The 10000-nt window shown below is 48.2% G+C and overlaps 1 pseudogene; it reads left to right on the forward strand.

Annotated features, from left to right (window-relative positions):
- The first annotated feature begins 7792 nt into the window (after positions 1–7792).
- Positions 7793–9800, forward strand: LOC149748848 (uncharacterized; annotated as a pseudogene).
- The last annotated feature ends 200 nt before the right edge of the window (positions 9801–10000 follow it).

Here is a 10000-nt window from a genome sequence, read left to right on the forward strand (position 1 = left end):
GCTGGGGGAGCCCAGGGGAACGGCCGTGTCACTGCTCTGCTGGCTTCACAGCTGGGGTCAGTTCCCAGTCTGGTCCAGCACTGCAAGGGCTGGTTTCTGCCCCGGCCAGGTGGGGCTCGCCTTGTCACCCCTGGAGGACGGGCCTGGAGCTGGGCTTCCCACGGCCATGTGCTCTGAAGTAGAGACAGTTCCCTGCAACCCCAGTTGCCACATCTGTAAAATGGAAGTGTAACTGTTACTCCTCAGAGCATGTTGCAAGGACCAAATAGAGTAATACATTAGTACTTCATGCCCGGCGGGCAGCAAACACTCAAGAAACATGTTCTTTTCGTCCCCTGTCTCTGAGAGATGGTGGTCTGCCCCCGCTGGGCTCCCTCAGCCCCCAACAGTCTGCCTGCACCACCTTCAGGTGTACAAATGAGGGTTCTATAACTCCCCCCAGGGGCCCCTGGGCCCCCCTCTTGCTGGATCACAGGCCTCCAACCTCTCCCCCCAGACAAGGACACACAGTAACTCCTGGTGCCTGGGCACTTCAGCCACTTCCTGACTTCAGGAATCGCTAGATGGAGAAGGGGACATTTGTCACACATGAGGGGAGAACTGCACCGTGCCTTCCCCCACCCCACACGGGTGAGGTGCCAGTGAGGGAGAATGTGCCATCCGTACACATCCCAGGGCCTCTCTCTCCCTTCTGCTTGCTTCCTGTGCCCTTCCGGAAGCACCAGGCCAGTCGACTCTCACGAACGTTTGTGCAGACTCTGAGTGTCCCTTCTTGGCCAGGAGTCATCTCCCAGGTAAACCCTGCACCTCCCTCCTAGAGGTTGGATGCAGGGCAGATGGTCAGGGAGCAGAAGGGGCCTAGAACAGTATTTCTCATCCCACGTGCCACCCAGATCTCACATTGTTGCCCATTTCCCTCTTAATACCTCCGATAGCTTCCTGCATTTTTGTGAGACTTTTATCTTTCCCTACCTGAATTGAATGCACCTCATCTCCCCGACAACAGCTCCAAGTATTGGAAACGTGGTTTTTCTGTCTCTATCTTGTGCCCAAGAACATTGAGAAAGGAGAGAGCCAGTGACTTGCCCAAGGTCACACAGCTGGTTCGAGAATAGGATCTGGACCTTCTGGTTCTGGTTCTAGAGAGCAGGCCTGTATCTGTCCGGCTGCCCCCAGGGAAGAGGCTCGCTCCCTCCTTTAGGGATGGCCGGGCCAGGACACCTAAGGCTTGGCCTCCAGATTCCCCTCCCAGGCCCACAAACCTTTCCCCCGATCTGGGTGATGACTGTGAATTGCTAATGCTTACTGAGGGTCTTCCATGTGCTGGGCACTTAAATTCCCCCAGACAGTAAGACCCTCCAGGACCATAGTCTCATGAGATCCCATTTTTTTAGTTGTAATATCAAGTACAGCAAGTCCCCTACATACGAACCTTCAAGTTGCGAGCTTTCAAAGATGCAAACGTGCACTCACATGCCATCACCTGAGTTAGCTGACGTGCCTGGTGTACAGGGTCACGTGGCGTGCATCCTCTACAAGTGGTTGTGCTTTTGTGTACTTTACTGTACAGGACTGTATAGAGTGCGGTAGTACAGTATCTTTATTTCAATCCCAGGATGTCTGGAAGCAAGAGTAAAAGCAGCAGTGATGTAGCTGGTACTGCTGTACTTTTCAAGGTACTGTACTGTAAGAGGAACAATTAAAACAGCTTTAAACATTAAAAATGTTTATTTTTTGTGTTTTTTTAATGTATTTTTTGTGTGAAAAGTATTATAAACCTGTTACAGTACAGTACTATATAGCCGATTGTGTTAGTTGGGTACCTAGGCTAACTTTGTGGGACTTACAAACAAATTGGACTTACGAGCTCACTCTTGGAAGGGAACTCATTCGTATGTAGGGGACTGACCGTATGGGCAAGAGTGCTGGTCAACAGGAACTGTCACCCCTTGCTGGGAGCAGTGAAAATTGAAACAACCTTTTTTGGGGGGAGATCGGGCTCCACGGTTCAAAACACGTGAAAACCATGACCCCCAAATACTCCAGTTCTTCTCCGTGACCCTCCCGTCTGCTTCCAAACCTCTTCTTGACCCAGCTCCGAATCCCAGCTCCACATTAAAGCTTCACTCCTGCTTCTGGCCCAGTTTGGCATTTGGTTTTCCCGCTGTTTGATATTTAACCCTAGATTCTTTTATAGAATTCCACCGTGGACCCCAGTGTATGACTCTTCCCAGTCTAGACAGGCTGTGTTTGGACTTGCGCAAGTTGTGGCCCTCACATCCAAGCTCAGGGCCCCGTCACACGGCTGTCACTGGGGTCAGGATGCCGATGTGCGGTAAATCAGAAGTAAAAAAGTCTGAGGGTTTGGGGTTTCAATCTGACTGGAGAACAAAAGGCTCAGACTATTTCTAAGGAAAAAGCCAGCAGCTTCATCAACTACTGCTGGGAATATTAGGCTTATACACACACCCAGCCCATAAACCCCTCAAGCCCACCCTTAATGTCTAATTTCCCCTTCTTAACCGTATTACACCTGGAGGCTCATGTTGGGGGCTGAGCAGGGCATAACTGTGACTTTCTCTGTCTCCCATCTCCCTAAGGATGCACACAGGGGCCTGGGCCCCAGGAGAACACAAGGGATGCCCCCGCCTCATCCACCGAGAGGGCGCTTGCCAAGCTCCCATGGATGTGACCCGTGGCTGGGCCCGCATTCCTCAAGTCCAGAGACGTGGGTTCTTCCCTTCCCAGCTGTGCCACCTGGGGCGAGTCATTTAACCTTTGCAGGCTTCAGTTTCTCGTCTGTAGCAGATGTGAGGAGCCCTGCCCCTCCCGCCCAAGTGGGAGGACCAGACATCATCAGGACGGGCCACCTTCACGCTCTGCACAGCCTGACAACATCTCCAGGCTTCCAAGCAGAGTCTCTCGGGCTCCAGCTTCTCCTTCCGAGCCCTGGATGCGGGGAGGTGGAGCCGTGTATTCCTCTGGCCTCAGGTTCGTCGCTGCTGGTCTCCCATGTGCCCGTCTCCAGGTTTTTACTTCACAAATAGCAGTAAGGACTCAAAACAGGCATTGTGAGCAGCCTGATCTATCAGTAGCACCGAGACCATGAATGTTGGACACAGCAGCAAGGGACACGGGGCAGGGAGACATGGTCTAGGATTATAAAATAATTATAATGCCAGAGGGATCTGAGACACGTCTCCAGACCACGAGGTACTTGAGGGCAGAAGTGAGCACTTAACTGTGTTCCGTTTCCTTTAGGACGAGCAGAGTCCCTGGCACTCACTAACCTATTGCAGAAGCCACAGCATAGAGGCTGACAGGGCTGGGAAAGGAGGGAACGTTGGCAGCAGAGGGAGTCTTGTTAACAGGGCCATCCCACCCAGAGTGCCTGGTAGACAGAGCAGAGGAAGGTTTACACACCTGTTGGACGCACCCCTCAAGCTTGGCCACTTTGCATCCTCCCTTCCAGGCCACAGTGATAATGTGGGCCCCTGGGGTTACTCTGATTGGCTGCTGCCACTCCCAGGTGATGCTGGGCACCCGGGCATCCCCAGCCACGCCGCAGTTGTGGCTGTGACCCCTGCTCCTAGGTCCTCATTGCTGTCCACCCGCTCATTGCTCAGAGCTGCTGGCCCAACCCAGCCGCAGGCACACCGTGACGACGGTGGCTTCTCAGGACGGGCGGGCTGAGGGCTGCAGAGAAGCTGTCAGCTGGAGTATTATTGTCCAGATGTGGGAGGCCACTTATCTGGGACGCCCACACAGGGAAATGAGATAGTTTGCGGCACTTTTCCCACCAACAGTCTTATCTTGACTGGAAAGAAGATTGCGTTTGTGTGTGAAGACGTGTGTGTGTGATTTTACAAATTTCCGTGGATGCCTGTTTGAGTGATTTTCACTCCATGACTTCTGACCATATGGATTATGTTTGTGTGATTTTATGACTTGAATACAAAGTATGAGTCTCTGAAGTGTGTCTGTGTTTGGTGTGTCGGAAGAGAAGTCGATGGCAGTAAGGGATGGAGAAGTGGGAGAGTAGTGAGAAACAGCGTCAGGGAAAACATTTAAAAGATGAAAACAACCGGTTTTGGTGAAAGGATGAAGACATAGGTATTGTTATCATTTTTTTAATTGATATATCGTTGATGTGCAGTATTATGTTGGCTTTTGGTGTACTACATAATGATTTGACATTTGCATATATTATGAAATGATCACCGCAATGAGTCTGGTAATCCTCTGTCCTCATACAAAGTTATTACTATGTATATATATATATATATATATATAATTATTATTTATTTTTATTTTTTGCTGCGTTGGGTCTTCGTTGCTGTGCGCAGGCTTTCTCTAGTTGCAGTGAGCAGGGGCTACACTTCGTTGCAGTGTATGGGCTTCTTATTGCAGTGGCTTCTCTTGTTGCAGAGCATGGGCTCTAGGCGTATGGGCTCAGTAGTTGTGGCACACGGGTTCAGTTGCTCCACAGCATGTGGGATCTTCCCGGACCAGGGCTCGAACCCGTGTCCCCTGCATTGGCAGGCAGATTCTTAATCACTGCTCCACCAGGGAAGTCCTGGTATTACAATATTAATGGCCATATTCCTTATGCTGTATACTAACATCCCTATGACTTATTTATTATGTAACTCGAGGTTTGTACCTCTTATTCCCCTACACCTATTTCACACACACCACCCACTACCCTCCCTTCTGACAACCACCTGTTTATTTTCTGTATCTATGAGTCTTTTTGTTTTGTTTCTTTGTTTTGTTTTTTAGATTCCAAATGTAAGTGAGACAATGTGGTATTTGCCCTTCTCTGTCTGACTTATTTCACTCAGCATAATATCCTCTGGATCCATTCATGTTGTTGCAAATGGCAAGGTTTCATTTTTTATGGCTGAGTAATACTCCATCATGCATATATGTGTGTGTGTGTGTGTGTGTGTGTGTGTGTACCACATCTTCTTTATTCATTCATCTATCAATAGACACTGAGGTTGCTTCCATATCTTGGTTATTGTAAATAATGCTGCAATAAACATTGGAGTACATATATCTTTTCAAATTAATGTTTTTGTTTTCGGTGCGTAAATACCTAGAAGTGGGATTACTAGATCATACAGTAGTTATATTTTTAACTTTTTGAGGAAACTCCATACTGTTTTCCGTAGTGACTATACCAATTTACAATCCCACCAACAGTGCACAAATGTTCCCTTTTTCTCCACATCCTTGTCAACACTGAATTGTCAAAATATGGTGATCCCTGCTATAGCCCTGCTGACTTTGTTTTTGTTTTCGTTTTCTGGCGGTACGCGGGCCTCTCACTGTTGTGGCCTCTCCTGTTGCGGAGCACAGGCTCCAGATGCGCAGGCTCAGCGGCCATGGCTCACGGGCCCAGCGGTTCCGCGGCATGTGGGATCTTCCCGGACCGGGGCACGAACCCGTTTCTCCTGCATCGGCAGGTGGACTCTCAACCACTGCGCCACCAGGGAAGCCCAGCCCTGCTGACTTTGTTAGGCGACTTCTGGGTTATAGTCCCAACTGTGGGAAGCTGTGGTCTGTGATCATCCCTAGGCTGCAACGTTAATCTGGAGATAGTCCTGACTGTCAATTGTAACTACCTCCTTCAGCCTCCTCCATGAGATCTTACCTGCAAATCCCAGATTCGGTGCCAGTAACATTCTGACGTTTTACACCACATCTCCGTATGGAGACTGGACCATTCTTCAGCAACAACGAAGAAATGAGTCTGTCCAGTATCAAACCAGCAAATGCATGTATCATCTTCATCTCGTCACCTCTACTGAAGAGCGCCATTCATCTTTAGCCCATACATGATGAGTCTTTGGTTGCTATTCAATTATTTGCATCAACTGCGGTAAACCTGTTAATTATAATAATAGCAGCCAGCAAGTGTTAACAACTTTTGCTATTTAAGCTGCTCTGCTGCCATCAGTGCCAAAAACCTGGACCCCAAATTTTACATTCTTATTTTTTATTGTCCTTACATACATGTAATTATACAATACACCGTGAATATATAACTTTACTATATAATATAGTACAATAAACATATACTATATAATAATCATTACTATTATTATAACCTATATTAAACGAAGAGATAAGTGCAGAAAAACACTCTATTATTACCTCCTCCAAGATTTAATTGATGTTGGCACTTTTTCATATCAGCTTCAGATTTCTTTAAAGGAAAAAAATAATTATTACATATAGAGCTAAAACCCTTACCACACTCTCCATCTCTACCCTCCCCAGAGGTAAGTTCTATCTTGAAGTTATGCTTGTCATTTGAAGACATAATTTATACTTTTTCTGCATGTGCTTATATTCATGAATAACATATGAATTGCATGCTTTTACACTTTTTTACACACTATAAACTGTTGGAATCAAGGGACGACTCGTTGCCCGGCGCACATGCACTGCCTACAACTTCCGGTAGATGTCGCTAGCGCTCCAGTCATGGGGATCCGGTTTCTCCGCTCTCAGTGCCGGGCTTGGGATTTCCTTCTGCGCAAGTTTCAACTCTCGTTTGCAGTTGGAAGCTGTCTACAGGCAAGATACCGGAGCGGCAGCACCGTAAGCAGTGAGACCTCCGATGATTTCTTTCGGTTCTTTCCCTAGAGGGAAGGCCTGTGAGCTCTGGGGTGCGCAGAATGTTTTCAGCAGCGCCATCCTGGGCAGGCACGTTGGGTCCCTGGGCCTCGGTGCCAAACCCCTCTCACCACCCCCTCACCCCACCCCGAGAATCAGTGGTAGCAAATCGCTGCATCTCCCTGAGGCACTCCGGTCCTTTGATAGAGGCTCCCTGGGGGCTGCTCTGGGCAGAGGAAGGAAAGATTCCCTAATGCACGAGGACAGAGGGGAACTGGCCTCCTGCAGCCCGGTGTTCGCCATCCCAGAGGTGATGAGCTCTGGGGGGTCCTTCCGGCTCGAATCCACCTCCCACCCTCCCCAGGTGCTGTGTAGCAGCCCCCCAGCGACTCGCAGGCCTGGGCCGTGACCATCTCCCATCGTGGTTACACGGGTTTCTATTTATCCTTTTCTTTTTTAAGTGGCTGTGGCTTGAGTCCCAGGAAGGCTTAGCTGAGATGAAACCTTCTCGGTGGCGGCTTCAGGGTCAGAGCACAGAGGTTGAGAAAATGTTTGGAGCGTGATCAGGCCTTGGCTTTTCCTGAAACCACCGCCCAGATTAACCCCGGGTACCCTCCCACCCCATCCACAGCAGGGCCCTGAACATGGAAGAGACCAATCGGACTACATGCTGGATCTGGTTCATTTACTTTTAACCTTTGCTTTCCGCTGCTTTTGTTCACTGAAAAGATACTGTGTATACATAATGGCCTGCCTCGGGGAACCCTGCCCCTCTGCCTGAATATTGAACCAAAGTGCCTTTGTTCAGGGAAGCATCCGGACACTGTTCCACCTGTGGCTGGCAGCAAGAATGAAGAAATTAACACATCCCCTCCCCGAGGCTGGCGATTCCAGAAGATATTTGCAAAACGTACTGGCGTTTTTACTTTAACTTCCTCATCTCCTCCCCGTCTCTGTGCTATAAAAGAAACTGACATCCAAACCCCGGTAAGATGGTTATTTGGAGACTTTAGTCTGCCATCTTCTCCGTCCCCCTTGCCTCGACACCTCGTCTCCGATTTATTGGCCTGTCGAGCGGCGAGCAGAGCGAGCTTGGATTCGGTAACAAATGCCCGAGTCTACTTCCCCACATACTAAAATCTGCCAACAGATACAGAAGATTGCGATGAAACAAGAAAAAGTCCAGGGAAGGAAGTGCTGCCAGTTTGACATCTTCCCAGGAGTTACTGTGGCCAGTGGTCTGCCCAGCACACGTCCGTGCGTCCTAACAACTGTTTGGCCTAGAGGCGGGGGCTCGGACCAACAGTAAGGCCCTGAGCCCTGGAAGCCTGGGCCCCTGTGGGATCTCCTGAGGACCCCCTCCTGCTGGCCCCTCCCTGACCTGCCCCCTCTCTGGCCTCAGGGCCCTGGGGGAAGCCTGCCCAGGCCGTGGGAGTTTGGCTACCATTATCCGGCCCTTATCTGGGCCCACTTAGTTCAATGACCAGGAGCCGACCTGAGGGTCACGCCTGTCTCCAGGGAGCCAGTGCTATCTCGGTGACCTGCAGAAACCCTGGCGTGAGCTCATGTTTTCTGACGACAGAGAGGACCCCGCCGTATCGCTGCCCTGCAACCCCACCCCCAGCGTCTGGCAGGAGCCCGGCGGAGGCTCCACGGCTCCTCACTGAAATAGCAACGTTGATAACTGGGGCAGACAGAACATTGATGAATTTCCATTGAGAAAAGTGCCCCCTCCCACCCTCCCCCCTGTGTTCCCGAGGTCCCACTCCGGGGGACATTCGGGGCTCACAGGCGGGACCTTCTTCACAAGTGTCCTCAAAATTGTCCTCACCCCTACCACCACCACCATGAAGTTGTGCGGTGACCCCAAACCCCTAGAAAAAGGATGTATCCAAGAATTCCTGCTGAAACGTACTTGTTCCTCGTTTAGGATAAGTAAGGATAGAAACTTTGTTTTCACCCATCTGCATGTTCCAAACTCTGACACCACCCAGCACGCAGTGGGCTGCTCAGTACTGGGAGACTGGGTTTGATTGGACTGGGTAGGGCTGGAGGAACACAGGGCTAGGAAGCAGGGTGCTGCCCCCTGCCCCCGGACTCCCTGGGAACTTGGGTAAGTTAGTTTCCTCTCTGGTCCACACAGAGTTACTTTACACCGACTTAAAACCTTTGTTACAGGAGCATTTAGTGCATTTACATCTAATGGGATTACTAACATATTTGAGTTTACATCTACCACTTCTTTTGTGATTTTCTTTTGTCTTGGCTGCTCTAAGTTTGTTTTTCTGTCTCTTCTGGGCATCACTTGACTTGATTAATTTTATCATTCCTTTTTTTTTTTTTCCCTCTCTACCACCTTGGAAGTTATAAGCCCTATTTTTATCATGATTACCCTGAAAATCACAGCATGCAGAGTTAACTACTTATCAAAGTGTAAAGTTGAACAATATGTTTATTCCACTCCCAGACAGTATAACAACACTTTAATTCCACTTACCCCTCCAGCTGGCGTGCTATTGCTATATATGTCCGGTTTCCCTGTTCTTCTTTCAAATTAGTATTTTTGTTTGATACAGTGTACGTTCATTTACATTTACCCATATTTTCACTCACCTGCTTGGATCTCTATTATTGCAGCTCAGTCCTTCCATCTGGGATTGTTTTACTGTCAGCCTGTAGAATTCCCCTACGTGGGTCTAATATTGAAAAATTCCTCTGGTCTTATTTATCTGAAAATGTCTTAATTTTGCTCTTATTCCTAAAAAAAATTGTACTGTATAGAATTCTAGATCGGCAGTTATTTTCTTTCAGCACATTGAAAATGTTGGATTACCTCCTAGATTCCATTATTACTGGTGTGATCATCTCTGTTTTTTCTCCCTCTGGTGATTTAAAAAATTTTTTTTTCTTTGTCTCTGGTTTTCTGCAGTTTTAGTAAGATGTGTCTAGTGTGGATATATGTTTTCTTTATCCACCTAGGGATTTATTCTGTTACACTTGAACCTGTGGATTGGGATCTCTTACCAATTCTGGAAATTCCTTAACTATTATTTCTTCAAAGATTGTCTCTCTTCTATTCTCTCTTGTCTCCTTCTGAGACTCCAACTATACATATGTTAGACCCTCTTATTCTATCTTCTATATGGCTCACCCTTTCTTCTCCATTTTCCATTGTTTTGTCTCCCTGTGTTTCATTCCAGATGATTTCTTCTGGCTAATTTCCTGTTCTTCTACTTAGTTGTGTCTAATGGACTGTTATTTCCAGCCACTGAACTTTTAATTTTTGGTTATTGTATGTTTCATTCATAAACGTTCTGTTTGGTTCTTTTAAGATCTGTTATGTCACTTTGGAAAATTTCCTGCAGATATTTTC

Source organism: Delphinapterus leucas, chromosome 6 (assembly GCF_059928025.1).
Source record: "Delphinapterus leucas isolate spDelLeu-1000000601 "Yukka" chromosome 6, BTC_Dleu_Yukka2, whole genome shotgun sequence".
Taxonomy (NCBI): domain Eukaryota; kingdom Metazoa; phylum Chordata; class Mammalia; order Artiodactyla; family Monodontidae; genus Delphinapterus; species Delphinapterus leucas.